At 42.7% G+C, this 24,727-nt stretch overlaps 1 long non-coding RNA gene and 1 pseudogene across 1 annotated transcript in view; one reads left to right on the top strand and one right to left on the bottom strand.

Annotated features, from left to right (window-relative positions):
- LOC109249685 (uncharacterized) overlaps positions 1–24,727 on the bottom strand; it is a 73,940-nt gene that overhangs the window by 27,999 nt on the left and 21,214 nt on the right. Inside the window, exon 2 of the long non-coding RNA XR_008422425.1 lies at positions 19,548–19,737. This is a non-coding gene — a long non-coding RNA (uncharacterized LOC109249685). The remainder of the gene's footprint in view (positions 1–19,547; positions 19,738–24,727) is intronic.
- Positions 2,900–3,484, top strand: LOC109249682 (ubiquitin carboxyl-terminal hydrolase isozyme L1-like; annotated as a pseudogene).

Below are 24,727 nucleotides of genomic sequence, written 5' to 3'. Positions count from 1 at the left end.
CTGGTTAAGCGTCTGACTTCAGCTCAGGGCATGATCTCATGGTTTGTGAGTTCGAGCCTCACGCCGGGCTCTGTGCTGACAGCTCAGAGCCTGGAGCCTGCTTCCGATTCTGTGTCTCCCTCTCTCTCTGAGCCTCCCCCGCTTGCACTCTGTCTCTCTCTCTCTCTCTCTCAAAAATAAATAAACATTAAAAATAAAAGACATTCCTTGTGAATAAACATATTGCCAGCGATATGACACAGCTACCAATAAAATGACCAGATAAAGAGGTAGGACTCCCCTACCCACGAAGTTCCTTTTATGGAAACTCTAGACAGCCTAGATACCTGACCACTCGAGTGACCCTGCTCCTGCTCTCCCATGCCCTAATTTCAGTTCTGATGCTTCAAATTAGCCAGGAGACACCCCACCCTCTGACCCTAATAAAGGCAGAGCCCTAGGTCTGTGCTAATCTCTCTCTCCCCACAGCTGTAACATGTATCATAATTTCACTTTTTTGAGTTTAAATGTTTATTTACTTTTGAGAGAGAGAGAGAGAGAGAGCATGAGCTGGGGAGGGGCAGAGAGAGACACACACACAGAATCCAAAGCAGTCTCCAGGCTCTGAGCCATTGGCACAGAGCCCGACACGGGGCTCGAACTCATGAACCATGAGATCATGACCTGAGCCAAAGTCGGATGCTTCACCGACTGAGCCACCCAGGGCCCCTCAGAATTTCATTTGTTTTAAGGCTGCATAATATTCTATTGTATAGATATATCATCCTCTGCGCCTCCATGGTCTGTCGATGGACATTTGGGTTGTTTCCTCCTTTAGCTACTGCGAATAATGCTGCTATAAATGGTCCCTGCCTTCAGTTCTTTTGGCTACAGTCCCAGCAGTGGGACTGCTGGATCATATGGTAATTCTACAAGTTAAACTGCTCGACAATGGCCATACCATTTCACATGCCCAGCAGCAATGCACAAGTGTTCTAGTTTTTCCACATCCTTGCCAATGCTCATTATTTTCCATGGGGAGGTTATTTTAATGTTCATTTATTTATTTTTAAATGTTTTTATTTATTTTTGAGACAGAGAGAGACAGAGCATGAGCAGAGAAGGGGCAGAGAGAGAGGGAGACACAGAATCTGAAGCAGGCTCCAGGCTCTGAGCTATCAGCACAGAGCCCGACGCGGTGCTCGAACTCACACACTGCGAGATCATGACCGGAGCCGAAGTTGGACGCTCAACCGACTGAGCCACCCAGGCGCCCCAATGTTCATTTATTTTTAAAATTTATTTATTTATTTTGTGAGAGAGAGAGAGACTGGGAGGGGCAGGGAGAGGGAGAGCAGGCTCTGGGCTGTCAGCATAGAGCTTGATGCGGGGCTCAAACTCATGAACCGTGAGAGTATGACCTGAGCCAAAATCAGGAGTTGGACACTTAACTGAGCCACCCAGGTGCCCCAGGTTTTTTTCTTTTTTTTTCTTTTTTTTTTTTTTTTAAGATTTTATTTTTAAGTAATCTCTACATCCAGCGTGGGGCTTGAACTCACAACCCTGAGATCAAGAATTCCGCGTTCTCCCTACTGAGGCAGCCAGCCGCCCCTCTGTGGGGAGTTTTGGAGCTGTCTGCACCAGTGCACTCTTCAAGAGGCTGGAATCAGTACTAGCAGTGCTGAGGTCCTTGCTTGGTTAACCATCTCCCTGTCCCCACTGGCTTGCCTCCCTTCCCCGCCTCCGAGAGCCTCCCCTGTTCAAGCCTGTGTGGTGATTCTGGTGTGGGGCCAGGCTGAAGAAGCACCACCACACTTCCCAGGGATGCAGGGCCCAGGGCACAACCCTTCTCCCACCCCCGCCCCTTTAAGGACACCGCCATTGAGAAATGAACACCTTCTTAGGTTCTGGCGTTTCTAGCTTAACAAGTGCAGGTGGCAACCCACTCCTCTCGGAATTTGTCATGGGGGCTGCTTCCTTGCACACTAGTTGTAAGAGTTTCCACCGAGAGTGAGGCACAATAGGATGCCATGTGGGTTATTCTTCATTTGTCGTCCACACCCACGGTCCACCCTTCTCAGCCCTGTTACGTGCCCTCCGGGGCTGGCCCCTGTGGATGACCCTCTGGGTTGCCTCCACTTTGACTTCCTGTGGGTGTGGCCAGTGAGAGGTACAAAGGAGAGATCAGAGAGCTCGGGTATTTCCTCCCCCCAGCTGTGCTCCATGCACTGGCGCCTGGCTCCTTCTCTCGGGCTCCACGAAGCTCAGCAAGCCTGTTTACTCCCCTTGCCTCTGCTTACCCTCTCTTTGCCTCCATCACGGTTATTGGTCTCAAGGGTCTTCACTCTCCTTCTTTGTCTCCATTATCCTTGCGTGCCGCTCTGTAAACGGATGCTTTGTTAAATTCTCTCCAGAGTTCCGTTTGAGTGTACCTTCAGTTTAAGAAAGCTCTGCCCATGGGCAAGGGCAGGAAGGGGTCACAGGATTGTGGTATGATTTCTCTTTTATTCGTCACTGACATGGTGTAATGTTGTTGATGTCAGTGAGATCAAGGAGAGAAAATGGAGCCCTGTGGATTTGAGAGGGGCCCAGCTCTACACGTGCTACACCGCACATTCATTCTTCTCTCCACCTGCTGTCACATCAGGAAGGTGGACTTACTGGAGGCTGCTCAGTGTGGAGAAATACATCAACATGAGATCAATTCCTCCAACCTTGGGGAAAGGTGGAATCAACCTTTTTTTTCATGCAAATTACTTTTTTTGAAGCTTATGCATCTTTAAAAAATTTTTTTTAAGTTTGTTTGTTTGTTTATGTATAATCTCTCCACCCAAGTTGGGGCTCAAACTCACAATCCCAATATCAAGAGTTGCATGTTCTCGGCTATTTTTCTTCTTCTCTGGATAGTGGCACAGCCTGCGGTCCATGAAGATGCAGCTCAAACTGCTGGAGATTAACCTCGAGATGCTGAACAAAGTGCTGGCCTGGCTGGGGGTCGCCGGCCAGGGGCGCTTCGAGGACATGCTGGGGCTGGAGGAGGCTCTGGGCTTGGGACCAGCGCCTGCCTGAGCACTGCTGCTTCTGCTGCTGCTGTTTCCCCTCACGGCCCAGCAGGAGACCTTTAGGAAGAAAACAGACTGGAGACCAGATGGGAAGTCAGACCATCGGGAACTTGCGAGGTACCACTGGACTTACACAGGCGGTGGCCAGTAACCAAGACAAACTGGAGCGTGAGGACGGGGTCAGTCCTGAAACAGATTCTTTCTGAAACGGAGAAGCTGTCCCCTGAAGGCAGAGCAAAATGCTTTGAAAAGAATGAGGCCATTCAGGCAGCCCACAGTGCTGTGACACAGGAAGGCCAATGTCAGGGAGATGGCAGAGTGAATTTCCATTTGATGCTGTTTACCAATGTGGATGGCCACTTCTCGATGGACAAATGCCTTTTCCGGTAAACCGTGGCACCGGTTCAGAGGATGCATCGCTGCAGGAGGCCGCCAAGGTCTGAGCGTGAGCAACGGAGGTCCGTTGTCCTGTGGTGCTCTGCAAGGCGGCCTCATGCCCTAGGGGAGGGACACAGCCTTTTTCCCCCCTCTTGCCTTCACTGGGAAACCTGTCCCCACAATGCGGTCTAAAATGCGTCAGTACTTGTGGAACAGACTGGTTCTCCTTTGGTTCTGTGGATAATGTTCTTACCCTCAACTAGCAGAGCTCAGCTGTTGATGGAGCAAAGTTTGATATATGGTCAGATGGTGAAGCATTTTTCTCCAACGTATGTATTGCACCTCAGTAGCTAATGCTTTAAATGGCTACTTTGTTTTTTTTTAATATGAAATTTATTGTCAAATTGGTTTCCATACAACACCCAGTGCTCATCCCAACAGGTGCCCTCCTCAATGCCCATCACCCACTTTCCCCTCCCTCCCACCCCCCATCAACCCTCAATTTATTCTCAGTTTTTAAGAGGCTCTTATGGTTTGCCTCCCTCCCTCTCTTTTTTTTTTTTCCTTCCCCGCCCCCGTGGCCTTCTGTTAAGTTTCTCAGGATCCACATAAAAGTGAAAACATATGGTATCTGTCTTTCTCTGTATGACTTATTTCACTTAACATAACACTCTCCAGTTCCATCCATGTTGCTACAAAAGGCCATATTTCATTCTCATTGCCAAGTAGTATTCCATTGTGTATATAAACCACAATTTCTTTATCCATTCATCACTTGATGGACATTTAGGCTCTTTCCATAATTTGGCTATTGTTGAAAGGGCTGCTGTAAACATTGGGGTAAAAGTGACCCTATGCATCAGCACTCCTGTATCCCTTGGGTACATTCCTAGCAATGCTATTGCTGGGTCATAGGGTAGATCTAGTTTTAATTTGTTTGAGGAACCTCCACACTGTTTTCCAGAGCGGCTGCACCAGTTTGCATTCCCACCAACAGTGCAAGAGGGTTCCCGTTTCTCCACATCCTCTCCAGCATCTATAGTCTCCTGAGTTGTTCAGTTTAGCCACTCTGACCGGCGTGAGGTGGTATCTCAGTGTGGTTTTGATTTGTATTTCCCTGATGAGGAGCAACGTTGAGCATCTTTTCATGTGCCTGTTGGCCATCTGGGTGTCTTCTTTAGAGAAGTGTCTATTCATGTTTTCTGCCCATTTCTTCACTGGATTATTTGATTTTCGGGTGTGGAGTTTGGTGAGCTCTTTATAGATTTTGGATACTAGCCCTTTGTCCAATATGTCATTTGCAAATATCTTTTCCCATTCCATTGGTTGCCTTTTAGTTTTGTGGAGTGTTTCCCTTGCAGTGCAGACTTTTTATCTCCATGAGGTCCCAATAGTTCATTTTTGCTTTTAGTTCCCTTGCCTTTGGAGATGTGTCAAGTAAGAAATTGCTGCGGCTGAGGTCAGAGAGGTTTTTTCCTGCTTTCTCCTCTAGGGTTTTGATGGTTTCCTGTCTCACATTCAGGTCCTTCATCCATTTTGAGTTTATTTTTGTGTATAGTGGTAAGAAAGTGGTCTAGTTTCATTCTTCTGCATGTTGTTGTCCAGTTCTCCCAGCACCATTTGTTGAAGAGACTGTCTTTTTTCCATGGGATATTCTTTCCTGCTTTGTCAAAGATTAGTTGGCCGTACTTTTGTGGGTCCAATTCTGTAGTCTCTATTCTATTCCATTGGTCTATGTGTCTGTTTTTTGTGCCAATACCATGCTGTCTTGATGATTACAGCTTTGTGGTAGAGGCTAAAGTCTGGGATTGTGATGCCTCCTGCTTTGGTCTTCTTCAATATTACTTTGGCTATTCGGGGTCTTTTGTGGTTGAGTGCACATGGAACATTCTCCAAGATAGATCACATACTGGGTCACAAAACAGCCCTTCATAAGTATACAAGAATTGAAATCATATCATGCATACTTTCAGACCACAATGCTATGAAGCTTGAAATCAACCACAGGAAAAAGTCTGGAAAACCTCCAAAAGCATGCAGGTTAAAGAACACCCTACTAAAGAATGAATGGTCAACCAGGCAATTAGAGAAGAAATTTTCAAATATATGGAAACAAATGAAAATGAAAATACAACAATCCAAACACTTTGGGATGCAGCGAAGGCAGTCCTGAGAGGAAAATACATTGCAATCCAGGCCTAGCTCAAGAAACAAGAAAAATCTCAAATACAAAACCTAACAGCACACCTAAAGGAACTAAAAGCAGAACAGCAAAGACACCCCAAACCCAGCAGAAGAAGAGAAATAATAAAGATCAGAGCAGAAATAAATATAGAATCTAAAAAAACTGTAGAGTATATCAATGAAACCAAGAGGTGGTTTTTCGAAAAAATAAACAAAATTGATAAAACTCTAGCCAGGCTTCTCAAAAAGAAAAGGGAGAGGACCCAAATAGATAAAATCATGAATGAAAATGGAATTATTACAACCAATCCCTCAGAAATACAACCAATTATCAGGGAATATTATGAAAAATTATATGCCAACAAACTGGACAACCTGGAAGAAATGGACAAATTCCTAAACACCCACACACTTCCAAAAGTCAAACAGGAAGAAATAGAAAACTTGAACAGACCCATTACCAGTGAAGAAATTGAATCAGTTATCAAAAATCTCCCAACAAATAAGAGTCCAGGGCCAGATGGCTTCCCTGGGGAATTCTACCAGACATTTAAAGCAGAGATAATACCTATCCTTCTCAAGCTGTTCCAAAAAATAGAAAGGGAAGGAAAACTTCCAGACTCATTCTATGAAGCCAGCATTACTTTGCTTCCCAAACCAGACAGAGACCCAGAAAAAAAGAGAACTACAGGCCAATATCCCTGATGAATATGGATGCAAAAATTCTCAATAAAATACTAGCAAATCAAATTCAACAGCATATAAAAAGAATTATTCACCGTGATCGAGTGGGATTCATTCCTGGGCTGCAGGGCTGGTTCAACATTCGCAAATCAACCAATGTGATACATCACATTAATAAAAGAAAAGAAACGAACCATATGATCCTGTCAATTGATGCAGAAAAAGCATTTGACAAAATAAAGCATCCTTTCTTAATAAAAACCCTTGAGAAAGTCGGGATAGAAGGAACATTCTTAAACATCATAAAAGCCATTTATGAAAAGCCCACAGCTAACATCATCCTCAGTGGGGAAAAACTGAGAGCTTTCTCCCTGAGATCAGGAACATGACAGGGATGTCCACTCTCACTGCTGTTGTTTAACATAGTGTTGGAAGTTCTAGCATCAGCAATCAGACAACACAAGGAAATCAAAGGCATCAAAATTAGCAAAGATGAAGTTAAGCTTTCACTTTTTGCAGATGACATGATATTATACATGGAAAATCCAATGGACTCCACCAAAAGTCTGCTAGAACTGATACATGAATTCAGCAAAGTCACAGGATATAAAATCAATGTACAGAAATCAGTTGCATTCTTATACACTAATAATGAAGCAACAGAAAGGCAAATAAAGAAACTGATCCCATTCACAATTGCACCAAGAAGCATAAAATACCTCGGAATAAACCTAACCAAAGATGTAAAAGATCTGTATGCTGAAAACTATAGAAAGCTTATGAAGGAAATTGAAGAAGATATAAAGAAATGGCAAAACATTCCATGCTCATGGATTGGAAGAATAAATATTGTTAAAATGTCAATACTACCCAAAGCTATCTACACATTCAATGCAATCCCAATCAAAATTGCACCGGCATTCTTCTTGAAGCTAGAACAAGCAATCCTAAATGGCTACTTTGGTTTGTGTCTGTATATTTAGGCCTCGGGTGTGGTTTAATTGTTTGTCCCTAAAAGAAACAAACCTTTTCTGATTAAAAAAAAAAGAGTTGCATGTTCTTCCTACTGAGTTAGCCAAGCACCCCAAAATTAAAAAAAATTTTTTTACTCAAGTTTAATGAACACACAGTGCATTAGTTTAAGATGTACAATACAGTGATTCAACAATTCTATACATTACTCAGTAGTTCTCATCTCAAGAAGTATATTCTTTTTTAAATTAAAAAAACTTTAAAATATTTAATTTTTTGTAAATGTTTAGTTTTGAGAGAGAAAGAGAGACAGAGTGTGAGTGGGGAGGGGGAGAGAGGGAGAGAGGGAGAAAAAGAACTCGAGGCAGGCTCCAGGCTCTGAGCTGTCAGCACGGAGCCTGATGCAGGGCTCAAGCTCGTGAATTACGACATCATGACCTGAGCCGAAGTCAGACACTCAACCGACTGAGCCACCCAGGCGCCCCTCAATAAGTATGTTCTGAATCCACTTCACTTATTTCATCCATTCCCCCACCTACCTCCCCCTGGCAACCTCCAGTTTGTTCTCTACAGTTAAGTGTCTGTATTTTTGTTTCTTTTTTCTTCATTTGTTTCTTAAATTCCACATGAGTGAAACCATATTTTGTCTTTCTCCTACTGACTTATTTCACTTAGCATTATAGCCTTTATATCTATTCATATTGTTGCAAATGGCAAGACTTCATTTTTTATGCCACACCTTCTTTATCGATTCATCTACTGATGGTCTGCTGGGTTGCTTCCGTATCTTGGCTGTCAGTGTTTTCATTCTCTTTAGGTAAATACCTGGTAGTGGAATTACTGAATCATATGGCAATTATATTTTTAATTTTCTGACGAGCTGCTATACTGTTCTCCACAATGGCTGCACCAGCCTGTACTCCTACCAACAGTGCACGAGTGTTCCTTCTTCTCCACATCTTGGCCAATACTTGTCTCTTGTGTTTTTGAGACTAGCCATTCTGACAGGAGTGAGGTGATATCTCATTGTGGTTTTGGTTTGTATTTCCCTGATGATGAGTGATGTTGAGCATTTTTTTTCATGTGTCTTTTGGCCGTCTGTATGTCTCCTTTGGCAAAATGTCTATTTGTGTCCTGTGCTCATTTTTTAATTGGATCATTTGTGGGTTTTTGGTGTTGAGTTGTATAAGTTCTTTATATGTTTTGGATATTAACCTTTATTGAGCATGTCCTCTGCAAGTATCTTCTCTCATTTAGTAGGCTGTCTTTTTGTTTTGTTGATGGTATCGGTTGTAAAAACATTTTTCTAGATATGTCTCCTTTGGCAAGGGAAACACAAGCAAAATAAAACTATTGGGACCACACCCAAATAAAAAGCTTCTGCATAGCAAAAGAAACCATCAATAAAACAAAAAGACAACGTATTAAATAGAATCAACCTTTTATTTGTTGGTGAGAGTTCCTCACTTGGTGTGCAATCTTCTAGATTAGAAAATGTCGCCAGGCTGATTCCACCATGAGATCAACAAATTTAATAAAATATATTTACATAAATCATTAATATATTAAATACATTAATTAAACACATCACATTTATTTAATGCCCATTCTGCTCCACATTCTGCTGAGCTCTACTTAATAATTCACAAATAGACCACAGGTGTACCCCTATATTTTTGGTTCTTAAAAACATAAAATCTGTTTAATAAAATTGATTATGAGGTTTCTTAGCAGCCCCTCCAGCTGGATGGCTCCATGCAAGACGGCACCCAGGACCCCTCCTCAGGAAGTTCCCCCGGCCTGGCAGAAGCTCTTTCCCTGGGGTTTTCTGCCTCTGCATCCTTGACTGCAGTTTCCAAAAGGAAGTGTCAGCAGACAGCATGTCCTTTGGTTCTGTTGAGATTCTCCTTGGGAACCTGGTCTTCAAACTCCTCTTCTAATCTTACTTCTAAAGGTATCATTACTGGGGCGCCTGGGTGGCTCAGTCGGTTAAGCGGCCGACTTCGGCTCAGGTCATGATCTCTTGCGGTCCGTGTGTTCGAGCCCCGCATCGGGCTCTGTGCTGACAGCTCAGAGCCTGGAGCCTGTTTTGGATTCTGTGTCTCCCTCTCTCTGACCCTCCCCTGTTCATGCTCTGTCTCTCCCTGTCTCAAAAATAAATAAAAACGTTAAAAAATTAAAAAAAAAATAAATAAACGTATCATTACTGTCTGTGGAGAGTTCCAAGGACTATGTCTTGAAGACTCTAAGGGAAAGTAGTTGGTATTTTTCCTCCATCATTTCGATTTCGGTTTGGTGTGTCAAAGAGAAATTGTCGCTTTTGGTGACAAAGAAAAGGGAATACGTCAATGAAGGGATTAACTGGGCGTTAATTGATTCAGTGGATTCCCACTGTAGCCAAGGTGATGGTCAATTTTATGGGCCAACTTGGCTAGGCTGCGGTACCAGTTGTTTGATCAAGCACCGGTCTTGATGTTGCTGTGAAGGTATTTTTAGACTTTGAGTAAAGTCAGTTACCCTGCACAAGGTGGGTGGGCCTTATCCAATCAGTTGAAGACCTTAACAGAAAAGACTGAGGTCCACAGAAGAGAGAGGAATTCTGCTTCCAGACTGACTGTGGACTCAAGACTGCAACTCTTCCTTGGGTCTCCAGCCTGCCCTACATATTTCAGACTTGCCAGCCCACATAATCATATGAGCCAGTTCTTTAAAATCAATCTCTTAAAACCAATCAATTTATTTTTAGTTGTTTATTTGTATTTTAGAGGGAGAGTGCAAATGGGGAAGAGGGACAGAGGAAAAGACAGAGAATCCCAAGCAGTCTCCATGCTCAGTGTGGAGCCCAATGTGGGCCTTGATCCAACGACCCTGAGATCATGACCTGAGCTGAAACCAAGAGTCAGACACTCAACTGACTGAACCACCCCGGTGGCCCTGCCAATCAATCAGTGTATATACATACATACAAACTATTGGTTCTGCTTCTCTGAAGAACACTGACTGATACAGTAGGATAAAAAGAGCTGACTCTACTTTCTCAGCAACTTTAAGGGCTATGTAAAAGGCTGGAATTTAGTATTGCCAAAATTACCCTCGTGAATCTTAAATTTTCAATAGGGACCATCTTTACACAATATTTGATGAGTGACACATGGGCTGTCCAAAACAGTCCTCTGTGGCTACACTGACACATAGGTGATCCTTCCATCACAGCAAGTTTACTGCAGTGGTAACCATGAGACCTATAACATTTTCTGCTAGGCTCATGGAGCAGAGGGAAAGTAACAAGACTTTCCAATATTAGAAACAATTAAGGAATAAGAATTTTAGATCATTTGCCAAAATAGCAATTGGTATACTTCCTACAGTTTGACTTCTAGGGCCCTAAAGTAAAAAAACTGAATTCCAAAGATTACAGGTGGGGAATTTTGGAAGAATGTCTATATTCAAGTGGAGATCAAAGAGGCCCAACAGAGGGGTGCCTGGGTGGCTCAGATGGTTAAGTGTCAGACTCCTGATGTTGGCTCAGGTCACAAATTCATGGTTCATGGAATCAAGCCCCGCATTGGGCTCTGTGCTGACAGCAAAGGGCCTGCTTGGGATTCTCCTTCTCCCTCTCTCTTTGCCTTTCGCTGCTCGCACACTCTCTCTCTCTCTCTCTCTCTCAAAATAAATAAATAGACTTCAAAAAAAAAAAAAAGCCTAACCGAAAGAACTCTGGACTGATAGTGGCAACTGTGGATTAAACAAAAGTTCTTTTTAAAGGGACTATTTTGGGGGCGCCTGGGTGGCGCAGTCGGTTAAGCGTCCGACTTCAGCCAGGTCACGATCTCACGGTCCGTGAGTTCGAGCCCCGCATCAGGCTCTGGGCTGATGGCTCGGAGCCTGGAGCCTGTTTCCGATTCTTTGTCTCCCTCTCTCTCTGCCCCTCCCCCGTTCATGCTCTGTCTCTCTCTGTCCCAAAAAAAAAAAAAAAAAAAAGTTGAAAAAAAAAATTAAAAAAAAATAAAATAAAAAAATAAAGGGACTATTTTGAATATTATGATCATGACTTTGGAGGAACTAGGGTGATTGGCAGTGGAAGGAATCACATGTAAAATTCCTTAAATAAAAATTTATTCACTTAAAAATAATAGTCCTCTTCCCCGATACCAGAGGTGAACAGATTGTTGTTTTTATGTTTATTTTCTTTTTTTTTTTTTTTTTTTTTTAAAAATTTTTTTTTTAACGTTTATTCATTTTTGAGAGAGAGAGACAGAGCGTTAGCAGGGGAGGGGCAGAGAGAGAGGGAGACAGAATCTGAAGCAGGCTCCAGGCTCCGAGCTGTCAGCACAGAGCCCGACGCGGGGCTAGAACTCACGAACCGTGAGATCATGACCTGAGCCGAACACTTAACCAACTGAGCCACCCAGGCGCCCCTTTATGTTTATTTTCAACTGAGCATCAGTTGAAATAACCACTTGGGTATACAGGGCCTGTATACAGTACCTAAACTACATCAAACTAAAAAGCTTCTGCACAGCAAAGGAAATAATCAACAAAGTGAAAAGGCAACCTATTGAATCGGAGAAAATATTTTCAAATCATTTGTCTGACAAGGGCTTAATAACTAAAATATATAAAGAACTCACACAACTCAATAGCAATAAACCAAACCATCCGATTTAAAAACGGGTGGAGGATCTGAATAGACATTTTCCCCAAGAAGACATCCAGATGGCCAACAGACACATGAAAAGATGTTCAACATCATTCATCGTCAGGGAAATGCAAATCAAAATCACAATGAGATATCACCTCACACCTGTCAGGATGGCTAATATCAAAAAGACAAGAAATAACAATTGTTGGTGAGGATGTAGAGAAAAGGGTACCCTTGTACACTGTTGTTAGGAATGCAAGCTGGTGCAGCTATGGTGGAAAACAGTATGGCAGTTCCTCAAAAAATCAAAAATAGAGGGGTGCTGGGCTCAGTCAGTAGAGCATGCAGCTCTTGATCTTGGGGTTGTGAGTTCAAGCCCCACATTGGATGTAGAGCTTACTTTAAAAAAATTAAAAAATAGGGGCACTTAGGTGGTTCAGTTGGTTGAGCGTCCAACTTTGGCTCAGGTCATGATCTCGTGGTTTGTGGGCTTGATCCCCACATGGGGCTCACTGCTGTCAGCTTGTCAGCACAGAGCCTGCTTCGGATCCTCTGTCCCCCTTTCTCTGCCCCTCCTCCACTTGCACTCTCCCAAAAATAAATAAATATTTTTTAAAAATTTAAAAATAAAACTAATATATCATGTGATTCCACTTCTGGGTATTTATTCTAAGAAAATAAAAACATCAATTTGAAAAAATATATGCATTCCCACGTTCATTCGCTACAGCATTATTTACAATAGTCAAGACGTGGAAACAACCTAAGTGTCCATTGATGGATGACTGGATAAACAGGATGTGGTATACAATGAAATCCTGCTATCTGTGACAACATGGATGGACCTTGAGGGCATTAAGCTAAGAGAAATAAATCAGACAGAGGACAAATAACCATATAATCTCACCATATAACCCATTTATGTGTAGGGGCACTTGGCTGGCTCAGTCAGAAAAGCATGCAACTCTTGATCTCGGGGTCATGAGTTCAAGCTCTATGTGTAGAGATTACTTAAATAAATAAAACTTTAAAAAATCCATATATATGTGGAATCTAAAAAACAAAACAAACAAGAAACCAAGCTTATAGATACAGAGAACAGATTGTGGATGCTGGGGGGGACAGGTGGGTCAGGGGAGGAATGGGTGAAGAAGGACAAAAGGTACAATCTTCCAGCTATAAAGTAAATATGTCCTGGGGATGTAAGGTGCCACATGGTGACTGTAGTTAATAATACTGTGTTTCGTATTTGAAAGTTGCTAAGAGAGTAGAGCTTTAAAGTCTTCATCATAAGAAAGAAAAGAAAAAAAATTATAACCACATTTGGTGAGAGATGTTAAGTAGAAACGTAGTGATCATTTCACAATATATACAAGTATGGAATCATTATGTCATATACCTGAAACAAATATAATGTTATATGCCAATTATACCTTAGTAACTTTTTAAAAAAAATATGTACTTATAATAGTAGAATCACACACACAGTGTGAAATGCTCACACAATGAGAGTTACCCAGAAACTGAGAGCATGTGAAGAAATATTTGATTCAAATCTCCAATCTCCCTTCTACTCCAGGGCATAGACTTATTGATGGGAATAGTAGGCAAAAATCTCCTTCATGATGTAAATTTATATTCTTTCATTCTTTCTATCTTTGCCCCTGTCCCCAATATGCATATATAATTAAGTTCATGTAAGTTATACATAAATGTATGTTGGAAGTGATCCTACATTAAGAGTGATGGCTGAGGCTACTGTCAGATTTGACTAAACAAATTGCCCGAGACTAGGGCGCGCTTTATTTACTTATAATTTTTTAAATATTTATTTGGGGGAGGGGGAGACAGAGCATGAGTGGGGGAGGGGCAGAGAGAACAGGAGACACAGAATCTGAAGTAAGCTCCAGGTTCCAAGCTGTCAGCACAGAGCCTGAAGCAGGGCTCAAACTCATGAACTGTGAGATCATGACCTAAGCCAAAGTTGGATGCTTAACTGACTGAGCCACCCAGGCGCCCCTAGGGGGGTGCTTTAAAGTGGCCTGATCTTGCAGTACGAGGCCTCTTCATAACTGTCCCCAAGGGGGGGTCATCAATTATTTGAGTTTGGGTAGAAATGTGTAAGAGACTACTCTGATCTTGGCATAAAAAAATGCGAGCAAATGTAGATCCATGGAATCTGTCCTACAAACTGCAGACTGGACTCTGCAACCATTGGTCTAAGTGCTTCCAAAGACTCAAGATCTTCTAGGGAATAGAAGCTCTATAATTTCATTTAACTACCCAAACAATTACAAATGTGGTCTACTTTTATTATTTATTTTAATGTTTGTTTATTTTTGAGAGAGACAGAGTGTGAGCCGGGGACAGTCAGAAAGAGAGGGAGACACAGAATCCAAAGTAGGCTCTAGGCTCTAAGCTGTCAGCACAGAGCCTGACATGGGGCTCGAACACACAAACTGCTAGATCATGACCTGAGTCGAAGTCTGATGCTTAGCTGACTGAGCCACCCAGGTGCCCCAAATATAATCTACTTTTAGCATATAAAAGTGTTTATAGAGGTGAAAAAATAATTATGCTTATAGTAAAAAATTATATCCTTAACATTTCTTTTCATAACACTGGCAGAAAGACTTTTCAAATTGAGTTTAGCTGTGATTCTTTTTTTTTTTTTTTGAGTTTAGCTGTGATTCTTAACAGCCAGTCAGTCTTTATGGGATGTATATCTCAAATGAGACATAAAATACACATATGATGATACATATGTTCATTGGGAAGAGGCAGCTTCACTTCTGTTAGCTTTCCTGAATCCTGAGTCTAATGAAAATTTCAAATGTAGTTTTGTGCACAACAAAAGAGAATGGAAAAAAAATTTTTAATGTCTATTTTTTAAAGAGAGTGTGTGTACATGTGCGTGAGCCGGGGAGGGGCAGAGAGGGGGGGGACAGAGGATCTGAAGTGGGTGCTGTGCTGACAACAGAGAGCCCGATGCAGGGCTCAAACTCTCAAACTGTGAGATCATGACCTGAGCCTGAGCTGAAGTCAGACGCTTGACTGACTGAGCATTCCAGGCGCCCTGAGAATGGAAATTTCTGATAAAATCTCCTGTTATGTTTCTTCTCAAACATCTTTGAATTAAGCTAAATTTTATTTTATTTTTTAAGCAGTTCCGAAGTTATCATCAGAAATGTAATTTAAGTCTGGTAAGGTTTATATAATATGAACATGAAACTGGTAGCCAGCCTCTAAGATGTTCGCTATTGACCCCTGCCTCCTGGTGTCCACACCCTTGCACAGGTGTCCACCCTCCTAGCTTGAACCTGGGTTGGCCTGTGGGACCAGTAGGATGCTGTGAAAAGTGGTGGTGTGTGGCTTCCAAGGCTGGGTCATAACAGACATGGTGGCTCTCCTGGATCACTCACGCTGAGGGGAGTGGTTGCCATCCTCTGAGGATGCTCAAGCAGCCCCATGGAAAGGCTCATGCAGGGAGTAACTGAAGCCTCCCACCAACCTGCAGGCAAGTGAGGGAGCCATGACCCAGGCACATCCTTCAGCCCAGTTGAGCCTTCAGATAATAGCAGCCCAGCCAATGTCTAACTACAACCTCAGGAGTAGCCTTAAGCTAGAACTACTGAACCATACCACTTCTGAAATCTACAGCCATAGAAATGATCAGAGATAATAAATGATTATTGCTGTGTAAAGACACTATGCGTGGGGTGATTTGTTCACAGCAATGAACAATACAGGAACATGATTTTATTTCAAACATCAGTTATATGGCGGCAAAATGGCAAAACTAATCATGCATGATATCCATTCCTGTGGTTTATAATTGATACGCTTCTTTCACTTTTATTCTTTAGTCATATTAGTGCCTAGATACATCTGCAGACATTAAAAACTGAGTATCATTATAAAAATATTTTTTTCAGTCCACGATTTCAATTTGGCAATTGTTTTTTTAAGATTTTAATTTTTTAATTTTTTATTTTTATTTATTATTATTTTTTAACATTTATTTATTTTTGAGACAGAGAGAGACAGAGCACGAACGGGGGAGGGGCAGAGAGAGAGGGAGACAGAATCCAAAGCAGGCTCCAGGCTCTGAGCTGTCAGCACAGAGCCCGACGCGGGGCTCAAACCCACAGACCGCGAGATCATGACCTGGGCCGAAGTCGGCCGCTCAACCGACTAAGCCACCCAGGTGCCCCAAATTTTTTTATTTTTAAAAAGAGAGCAAATGGGGAAGGGGCAGAGAGTGAGAGAGAATCTCAAGCAGGCTCTGTGCTGAGCTCGAATTCATGACCATGAGATTACAACCTGAGCTGAAATCAAGAGTCAGATGCCCAACTGACTGCACCACCCAGGCTCCCCTAAAGACTTTATTATTTTTTTTTATTATTTAAAAAAAATTTTTTTTAATGTTTATTTATTTTTGAGAGAAGCAGAGACAGAAGGCGAGTGGGTTAGGGACAGAGAGAGGGAGACACAGAATCCGAAGCAGGCTCCAGGCTCTGAGCTGTCAGCAGAGAGCCCGACGTGGGGCTCGAACTCACGAGCTGTGAGATCATGACCTGAGCCAAAGTCGGATGCTCAACCAACTGAGCCAGCCACGCGCCCCAAGACTTTATTTTTTATTTTATTTTATTTTATTAAAAAAATTTTTTTTTCAACATTTATTTATTTTTGGGACAGAGAGAGACAGAGCATGAACGGGGGAGGGGCAGAGAGAGAGGGAGACACAGAATTGGAAACAGGCTCCAGGCTCTGAGCCATCAGCCCAGAGCCTGACGCGGGGCTCGAACTCACGGACAGCGAGATCGTGACCTGGCTGAAGTCGGACGCCCAACCGACTGCGCCACCCAGGCGCCCCAAGACTTTATTTTTTAAAGTAGTCTCTACACCTAACATGCGGCTATTAAAATAAATATATAAAAGTAGACCACATTTGTAATTGTCTGGGTAGTTAAATTCATGTGCCAGCCCCTGAATTTGGCAATTGTAAACATTTATAGTCATGAGGTATTCAATCTATGATCAAATGTGAAGGTATTTTTTGAATCTAAAGGAGTAAAAATTGATTTCGTACCTGTTACGGGCAAGGTACTGTCATAAAACAAAGGTGAGTGAGATGTGGCTGCTGTCTTCAAAGAATAGATTCTAGTAGGAAAACTAAGACACATGTAGTACACAGACCCACACTTTGATGGCTAAATGCCATTCCCAATGAAGAGGAACCCAGGATTCTTTGAGAAAGACCAAACAGGGAATGTAGGAGAGGAGGGACATTTCTACCACAGAAAGCAAGATCAAAGAGCAGTGGGGTCCTGTCATGAAAACTCAGAACCAACTTGAAGGAATTGCCATGGGTCTAAGGGAGCATCAAAACCAATAATGCACTGATGGTGAATGGATAAACAAAATGTGGTATATACGTATACACAGGAATATTATTCAGTCTTTTTTTTTTTAATTTTTTTAACGTTTATTTATTTTTGAGACAGAGAGAGACAGAGCATGAACGGGGGAGAGTCAGAGAGAGGGAGACACAGAATCTGAAACAGGCTCCAGGCCCTGAGCTGTCAGCACAGAGCCCGACGCGGGGCTCGAACTCACGGATGGCGAGATCATGACCTGAGCCGAAGTCGGCCGCTTAACCGACTGAGCCACCCAGGCGCCCCTATTATTCAGTCTTTAAGAGGAAGGAAGTTCTGACACATGCTACAACATGGATGGACCTTACGCTAAGTGAAATCAGCCAGTCATAAAAAGACAAATACCGTATGATTCCACTTTCAGGAGATGCCCAGAGAAGCCAGATTCACAGAGGCAGAAAGTAGAAGGGTGGGTACCCCAGGGACTGGGGGAGGGGAATGGGGAGTTCTTGTGTAATGAGTATACTGTTTTGGTTTAGAATGATGAGAAAGTTCTGGAGACGGATGGCGGTGACAGTTACATAACAATGTGAATGTATTTAATGCCACTGAAGTGTACACTTCAAAATGGTAAATTTATGTTATGTATATTTTACTGCAATTAAAAGGAAGAGAATACTTAGAAATGATTATAGCCAGGAAAGATGTTCTCTTAATCTAATACATACACTGTAAGGGCAAAAAAATAAATTAAATAAATAAATAAATAAATAAGAATAATGACTACAACTGATTGAAGCAGTGGGTTATATAAAAAACCCAGAGCAGAAGGTAAATATGAGTGAACAGAAGTCAGGTAAACTTACGCTCACTTCCAGAGGCAAAGATAAGGGAATGAAATTGCACTATGTGTTTTCTCCAACACCACAGGCAGTTAGCTCACTCCTAACACCATCTACCTGCAGACTATGTCACGTCCCACAGGTTAAGGGCTCAGTCCCACTATACTCTCCCCCACCCCCGCCCCTTCGGATGCCGATTACAAGTCCAAGTTGTTACCTGTGCTTCTGGTGACCTGCCATAAATTGGAGCATCCCACGATCCCCCCTTGGGTTGAATTAACTTGCTAGAGAGGCTCACAGAACTAGCTCAGAGGAACCTTTTACTCGCCAATTATTGGTTTCTTATAAGAGGGTACAACTCAGGAACCATCAGATGGAAGAGATGTGTAGGGCAAGGTACGTGGGAAAGGGTGTGGAGCTTCCATGACCTCACTGAGAACTCCGCTCTCCTAGCACCTCCCCTTATTCACCAACCCGGAAGTTCTCTGAACCCCGTCCTTTTGGCTTTTTACGGAGGTTTCGTTACATAGGCAGGATTGATGAAATCACTGGCCAATGGCAACCGATTCAACCTGTATTCTCTCTCCCTTCCTCAAAGGTCAGGGGTCAGGGCTGACATTTTCAACCTCTATTCAACCTCTATTTCCCTGGTAACTGGCCCTGATCCTTAGACGCTTTCCAAAAGTTACCTGGTTGATATAAACGCATGTGCGGCTGAGAGGGGTTTGTTATGAGTATCAAGACACTTTATCGCTATCGTCACTTCGGAAATTCCAAGGGCTTTTGGAGCTCTGGGCTATAGATGGGGACAAAGACCAAATATGTATTTATTGGACATCACAGTATCACAGACATCTTCGAGGAGAAGTGATAGGGCGTCCAGGCAGAGCAAGCAGCCAAGGGAAGGGTTTGAGGTGGGACGGCGATGGTGTAGCAGAAGAGCAGCACGAGGCCCACTTGGCTAGAAGCCGGAGAGCGTGGTTCTTGAGTAAGAGATGGGGCAAAGGGCTGGCCGGCGGGAAGGCAGGACATGGGACACGGGAGGGCCCTGTGATATGTGTGGACTTACTGCTGAAGGAAGCCAGTGGGGCTGCTGGGCAGAAAGAAAATGTTACAAACTTGAAAAAATAAAAATCAAGTGTCAATGAAAATGGGAGGAATCACACACTCTCACACAGCTGCAGTTGTATGACCGAGTTCATTCAGTCTGGAGGGAAGTGTCTCAGAACACAGAGACATTAAGTGTGTGCCTGCCCAGCGGGCAGCAAGTCCATGTTTACTCAGGGACACAAAGAAACACGCATGAGAAGGTACATCTGGTAGCAAAGCGCATAGTCAGGGTTCTTCGGAGAAACAGAACCAAGATGCACATACGCCTGTGTGCGTGCATATGTGTATACCTGTACAAAATACAGAATCAGCTCACCTGATTATGGAGGCTGAGAAGTCCCAAGATCTGCCGCTGGCAAGCTGGGGAACCAGGAGAACTCATCTAAGTTCCAGTCAGAGGATAGGAAGAGACGGATGCTCTGATTCAAAGGGTCAGGCAGGAGACGTTCCCTCTTATTCAATCTTTTTATTCTATTCACGTCTTCAGTTGATTGCATGAGTCCCACCTATACCGGGAGGACAATCTGCTTTACTCAGTTTACACATTCAAATGTTATTCTCACAAGAAAAGAACAGCCTTACAGATGGTCAGAATGAAGTTTGACAACATGTCTGCACCCCCCCCCCACCCCCCGCATGGCCTACTCAAGCTGACACATAAAGTTAACTATCATAAGAAGTATTGGTAGCAACATAGGTGCTCAGCCCAAGGGGATTTATAATTAAAGTGTAGTAAATGGAAAGCATAAAATGTACTGCTGACCAGTTGCAAGCAATGAAATTGTCTCATATCACCATATGGATAAAACAGAAAAAAACGATCAGTATCAGGTAACAAGGTAAAAAACAAAACAAAAGAAACAAACTTATTTTTATTGAGACTCTAGAATGAGACCTAAAAAATCTCCCCCATCAAAAAACCCCCAAATCATAAACTCATTGTGATATTCAACAAAAAGAGAAAGTTCCTTCCCCTAAAACAATGCATTTGCCAACACTGATGGTAGCCGGCGCTATAACTCCTTACTTGGAAAATGGATCATTAAAGAGAAATATGTGAACATTTATTTTACCTTTCCTACAGAAACTGTATTTCAGGATGACCAAATGGGCCTGAGGGATGAGAAAAGTCTCTGCTTTACAGAAGGAAACCGGTTAATTAAAAAAAAATTTTTTTAATGTTTATTTTTGACAGACAGAGAGAGACAGAGCATGAGCGGGGGAGGGGCAGAGAGAGGGAGACACAGAATCCGAAGCAGGCTCCAGGCTCCGAGCTGTCAGCGCAGAGCCCGACGCGGGGCTCAAACCCACAGACCGCGAGATCATGACCTGAGCCAAAGTCGGACGCTCAACTGACTGAGCCACCCAGGCGCCCTGGAAACCGGTTAATAAATGTACAAAAGTCATGATATAAAATCCCCATTGTGCAAACTCTAATGAAAAAACTGACTCAAGCAATATCCCTCAGCAGATGGCACACCCTTTAGGTGAAAGACTGACGGCAAACAGGGTACCAAGTGTCATGCCAGAGATTACTTGCTGGTTGACAGGGGGAAATGCAATTTTTTTTTTAATGTTATTTATTTTTGAGAGCGAGTGAGAGAGAGTGGGTGAAGGGCAGAGCGAGAGGGGGTAGGACAGAGGATCTGAAGCAGGCTCTGTGCTGAGAGCAGAGCCCGATGCAGGGCTTGAACTCACGAACTAAGAGGCACCCAGGTGCTCCGAGAAACACAATTCTACACAAGCGATCATGCTGCCAGAACTCACCAGACCCTAGCATCATTAGTAATAGGGCAGCCAGATATTCTAAGCAACCTGGTGAAGCCCACAACATCACTTTTAAATATTCTTACTAAAAATATTTAACATTTTTGTTAAGTCTAAGCAGGATTCTAGATTTAAATGCCAGGTGACAGGAAGTATAGAGGACAAGTTAAATGACCACATGAGGAAGAAACCAGCCAGATTCAGAATGGCAGAGTAACTGATTTGGTTTTCTCAATCAGACAAGGATATGAAACAAAGAAAAAACTGGGAGTTGTTCTATACTAATTCTAACAAACCAACTGTACTAAAGTTTTTTTAAGGACAACTGGAGAAATTTGAATGTGGCTAAGTGGAAGAAGATGCTAAGGAATTAATTTTCTTATGGCGATGAAGGAATTATTCTGGAAGACACTGTCCCTTTAAGGTTGAGCTGCTGTGATGTTTGTAACTGACTTTAACATGCTTCAGGAGGGGCGCCTGGGTGGCTCAGTTGGTTAAGCATCCGACTCTTGATTTCAGCTCAGGTCAGGATCTCATGGTTTGTGGGATTGAGCCCTACGTCCAGCTCTGTGCTCAGAGCACAAAGCCTGCTTGGGATTCTCTCTCTCTCTCTCTCTCTCTGCCTCTCCCCTGCTCACCCTTTGTCTCTCTCTCAAAATAAATAACCATTTTTAAAAAATAAATAAAATGCTTCAATAAATTATATAAGACAAAGCATGAAGCAAAAAATGGCAAAATGGTAATTGTTCAATGTAGGTGACGGGTTCACTAAATCATTCTCTGTACTTTTCTGAATATTTAGAATTTTTCATATGTGAAAATTAGAAAGAGCCAGTGGGGCTCTTGGGAAGAAGAAATTCAGGAGCTTTAGGAATCATTTCACATATAAATGTTACATCCAAACAGAAAATGGTGGGTCTAATTCTTGCTGACATATTTATCTTTCCATTAAACCTGTCTCAGAAAGATTATTTCCTCAACGCAGTAAGACAACACAAGTTCCGGTTGTTAAGAGAAATTCTAGGTCATAACGTGGTGAAACTGGCCAGACACCCAGCGCTCTATAGTGGATTGGGAACTCCAGCTCAGGGCCCAGGAATCTTGGGTTCTCCAAAAGCCTGGGGCTTCTCACCTGGGCCTGCCTATTCTTACTGCAAAATGAGGATCTGTATCTGTTCAACCGCACAAACCTAACTTACAACCATGTGCAGTGCTCCAGCATAGGGTTAGCAGCTGCCAGGATGAAGGATGTCCCTAAGGGGCTTCCCATCCTGTAGGAAAGACAGTAGAGAGACAGGTAAAGTCCAAAAACCTGCGGGTGCTGATCAGGGTTATGAAGGCAAATAAATGAAGCACTGAACGAACAGAAAGGGAAGGACTGATTTGGGCTGGGGTACAGGGATCATCTCAAGAAAGACCAAGTCTGGAAGGACAGCAGGTTTTCTTTTTGAAGCAGAAGAGAAGACACACGGCAGGCCATGTCATGAGCAACAGAACAAAGGGGTGTCTGGGTGAGGCCAGATTAGTGGGAGCAGCAGATGAAAAACCCGAGACCAGATCGTGGCAAACCTCCAAGCAGTTCCTTTGATTCTGGTGCCCAAGGCAGCAAATGCTCGAGGGCCACAGAGGAAAACCAGGAAAGCTGGTGTTTTCAAAAGGTGATTCTGGAGAGGTAAGGAGGACCAGCTAGAGAGGAGAGAGGACAGAGGCAGGGGTCATTAACCTTTTTTGTGCCATGGGCTCCTGCTCAGGATAATGTCCCTAGGTGCTGCTGTGGTCTGAGTGTTTGGTCCCTCACAAATTCACATGTTGAATTCCTAACGCCCAGTGTGGTGATAATTAGGACGTGAGGTCTCTGAGGCGGTGCTCAGTCAGGAGAGTGGAGCCCCACGAGTGGGATTAGTGCTCTTCTAAAACAGACCCCACAGAGCTCCCTGCCCCTTCCACATATGGGGACGCAGCCGGAAGCAGCAGTCTGCAACTCACTAGAACACTACCAGGCCGGCCCCCTGATCTGTCTTGCAGCCTCCAGGACTGTGAGAAATTAATGTCTGTTGTTTATAAATACCCAGCCTCTAGTACTTTGTTATGACAGCCTGAATGCATTAATGCATTAAGACAAGTGCAGAAAGTCAAGTGCACAGGCTGACAAAGGAAACACTGTTGAAATTCTAGCATCAAAATGTATTTAAAATTTGATATGTAATATATGTGCTTTTTTATTAATACACGGAATGACAAGATCTAGTGATGAGTCTAATAACTTAGGATTTCAAAGGAATGATGAGTGTAAATAATAGTCCGTATCAGTTGTAATGTGATACAAAAACATCTGGAATTTCCATGGGTGACATAGACACTGGTACTGCTATGGTTTGCTGTCTCTTCATAATTTACAAGACTAATGAATTTTACTTCGAGGTTGGTGGAAATATCAACCTAACTGCTTTCCCAGCCAAGTGTAAGGCCTCCTGAGTTCTATCCAAGGACCCCTTGGAACACCAGTTAAAGACTCCTGGGACACCAGTTAAAGGCTCCTGAGCTTGAGGGTGCCCTGTTTCCCCTGAAAATAGATACAGCACTGATGGGTAAATTTTTAGGATCTTGTCAAGTTCAGGGAGAATCCATTTTCTTTACAAGGTCTGAGTTCACTGATTCTTTTGGGTGAGACGGACTAGAGCACTATATTAACTAAGGCTCTAAGTGGCTCCCCACAGGTGAGGTATTAACTATAGAGAGGAAAAAACACCTTTATAGTGGAGAACTATCCCAGATATTATAATGTTGACCACAGAGCAAGTGTCCAACATTCAAACAATAATAATAGGACACACTGAGATCACAATACTCCAGACCCAAAATGTGTAACCAGAATAATCTCAAGGAAGCAATCAGATAAGCCCCAATTAAGGGGCCCTCTATAAAACTAGGCACTTGTCCTCTAAAAAACGTACATGTCATGACAAAGTAAGGCAGAGGAATGCTTCCAGATTATGGGAGATTCAAGAGATTTGACAATTAAATGTCTTGATTAATCCAGGACTGGAGCCAAGCTTGAAAACAAAGGTTTATAAAAGATATTATTGGGACAACTGGCAAAATATGAACATGGAAAAAAAAATATATATATATATATATTTATTTATCTAAAAATGTTTTTTAAAGTTTATTTATTTCTTTTGAGAGAGAGAGTGTGTGAACACAGGAGGGGCAGAGAGACAGTGAGAGAGATAGAATCTGAAGCAGGCTCCATGCTATCAGCATGGAGGCCGATTCAGGGCTCGAACCCACAAACTGTGAAATCATGATCTGAGCCGCAACGAGTCAGATGCTTAACCGACTGAGCCACCTAGATGTCCCTACAATACTATTGTTTAATATATTTTCCATGTTCGGGTGGAAAATGTTTGGGTGGCTCAGTCAGTTAAGCATCCAACTCTTGATTTCAACTCAGGTTATGATCCCAGGGTCATGGGATTGAGCTTACAACGGGCTCCATGCTGTCTTGTGCTTCTCTCTCTCTCCCTCTGCCCCCTCCCCACCTTGAGTTCTCTCTCTCTCTCTCTCTAAAATAAAACAAACAAAACCAAACAAAAAAAACAGTATTATATTAATACTAATTTCTTGAATTAGATGATTTTTCTGAGATTATATAAGAGAATGTTTTTGTTGTTAGTATATTCTGAATTATTTAGGTGTAAAGGGTACATATTAGTAGTCTTAGTGATT

Source organism: Panthera pardus, unplaced genomic scaffold, assembly GCF_024362965.1.
Source record: "Panthera pardus isolate Hobbes unplaced genomic scaffold, ASM2436296v1 HiC_scaffold_16, whole genome shotgun sequence".
NCBI lineage: Eukaryota > Metazoa > Chordata > Mammalia > Carnivora > Felidae > Panthera > Panthera pardus.
The sequence above is the reverse complement of the archived record's forward strand: the minus strand, read 5'-3'. Positions and strand labels throughout refer to the sequence as shown.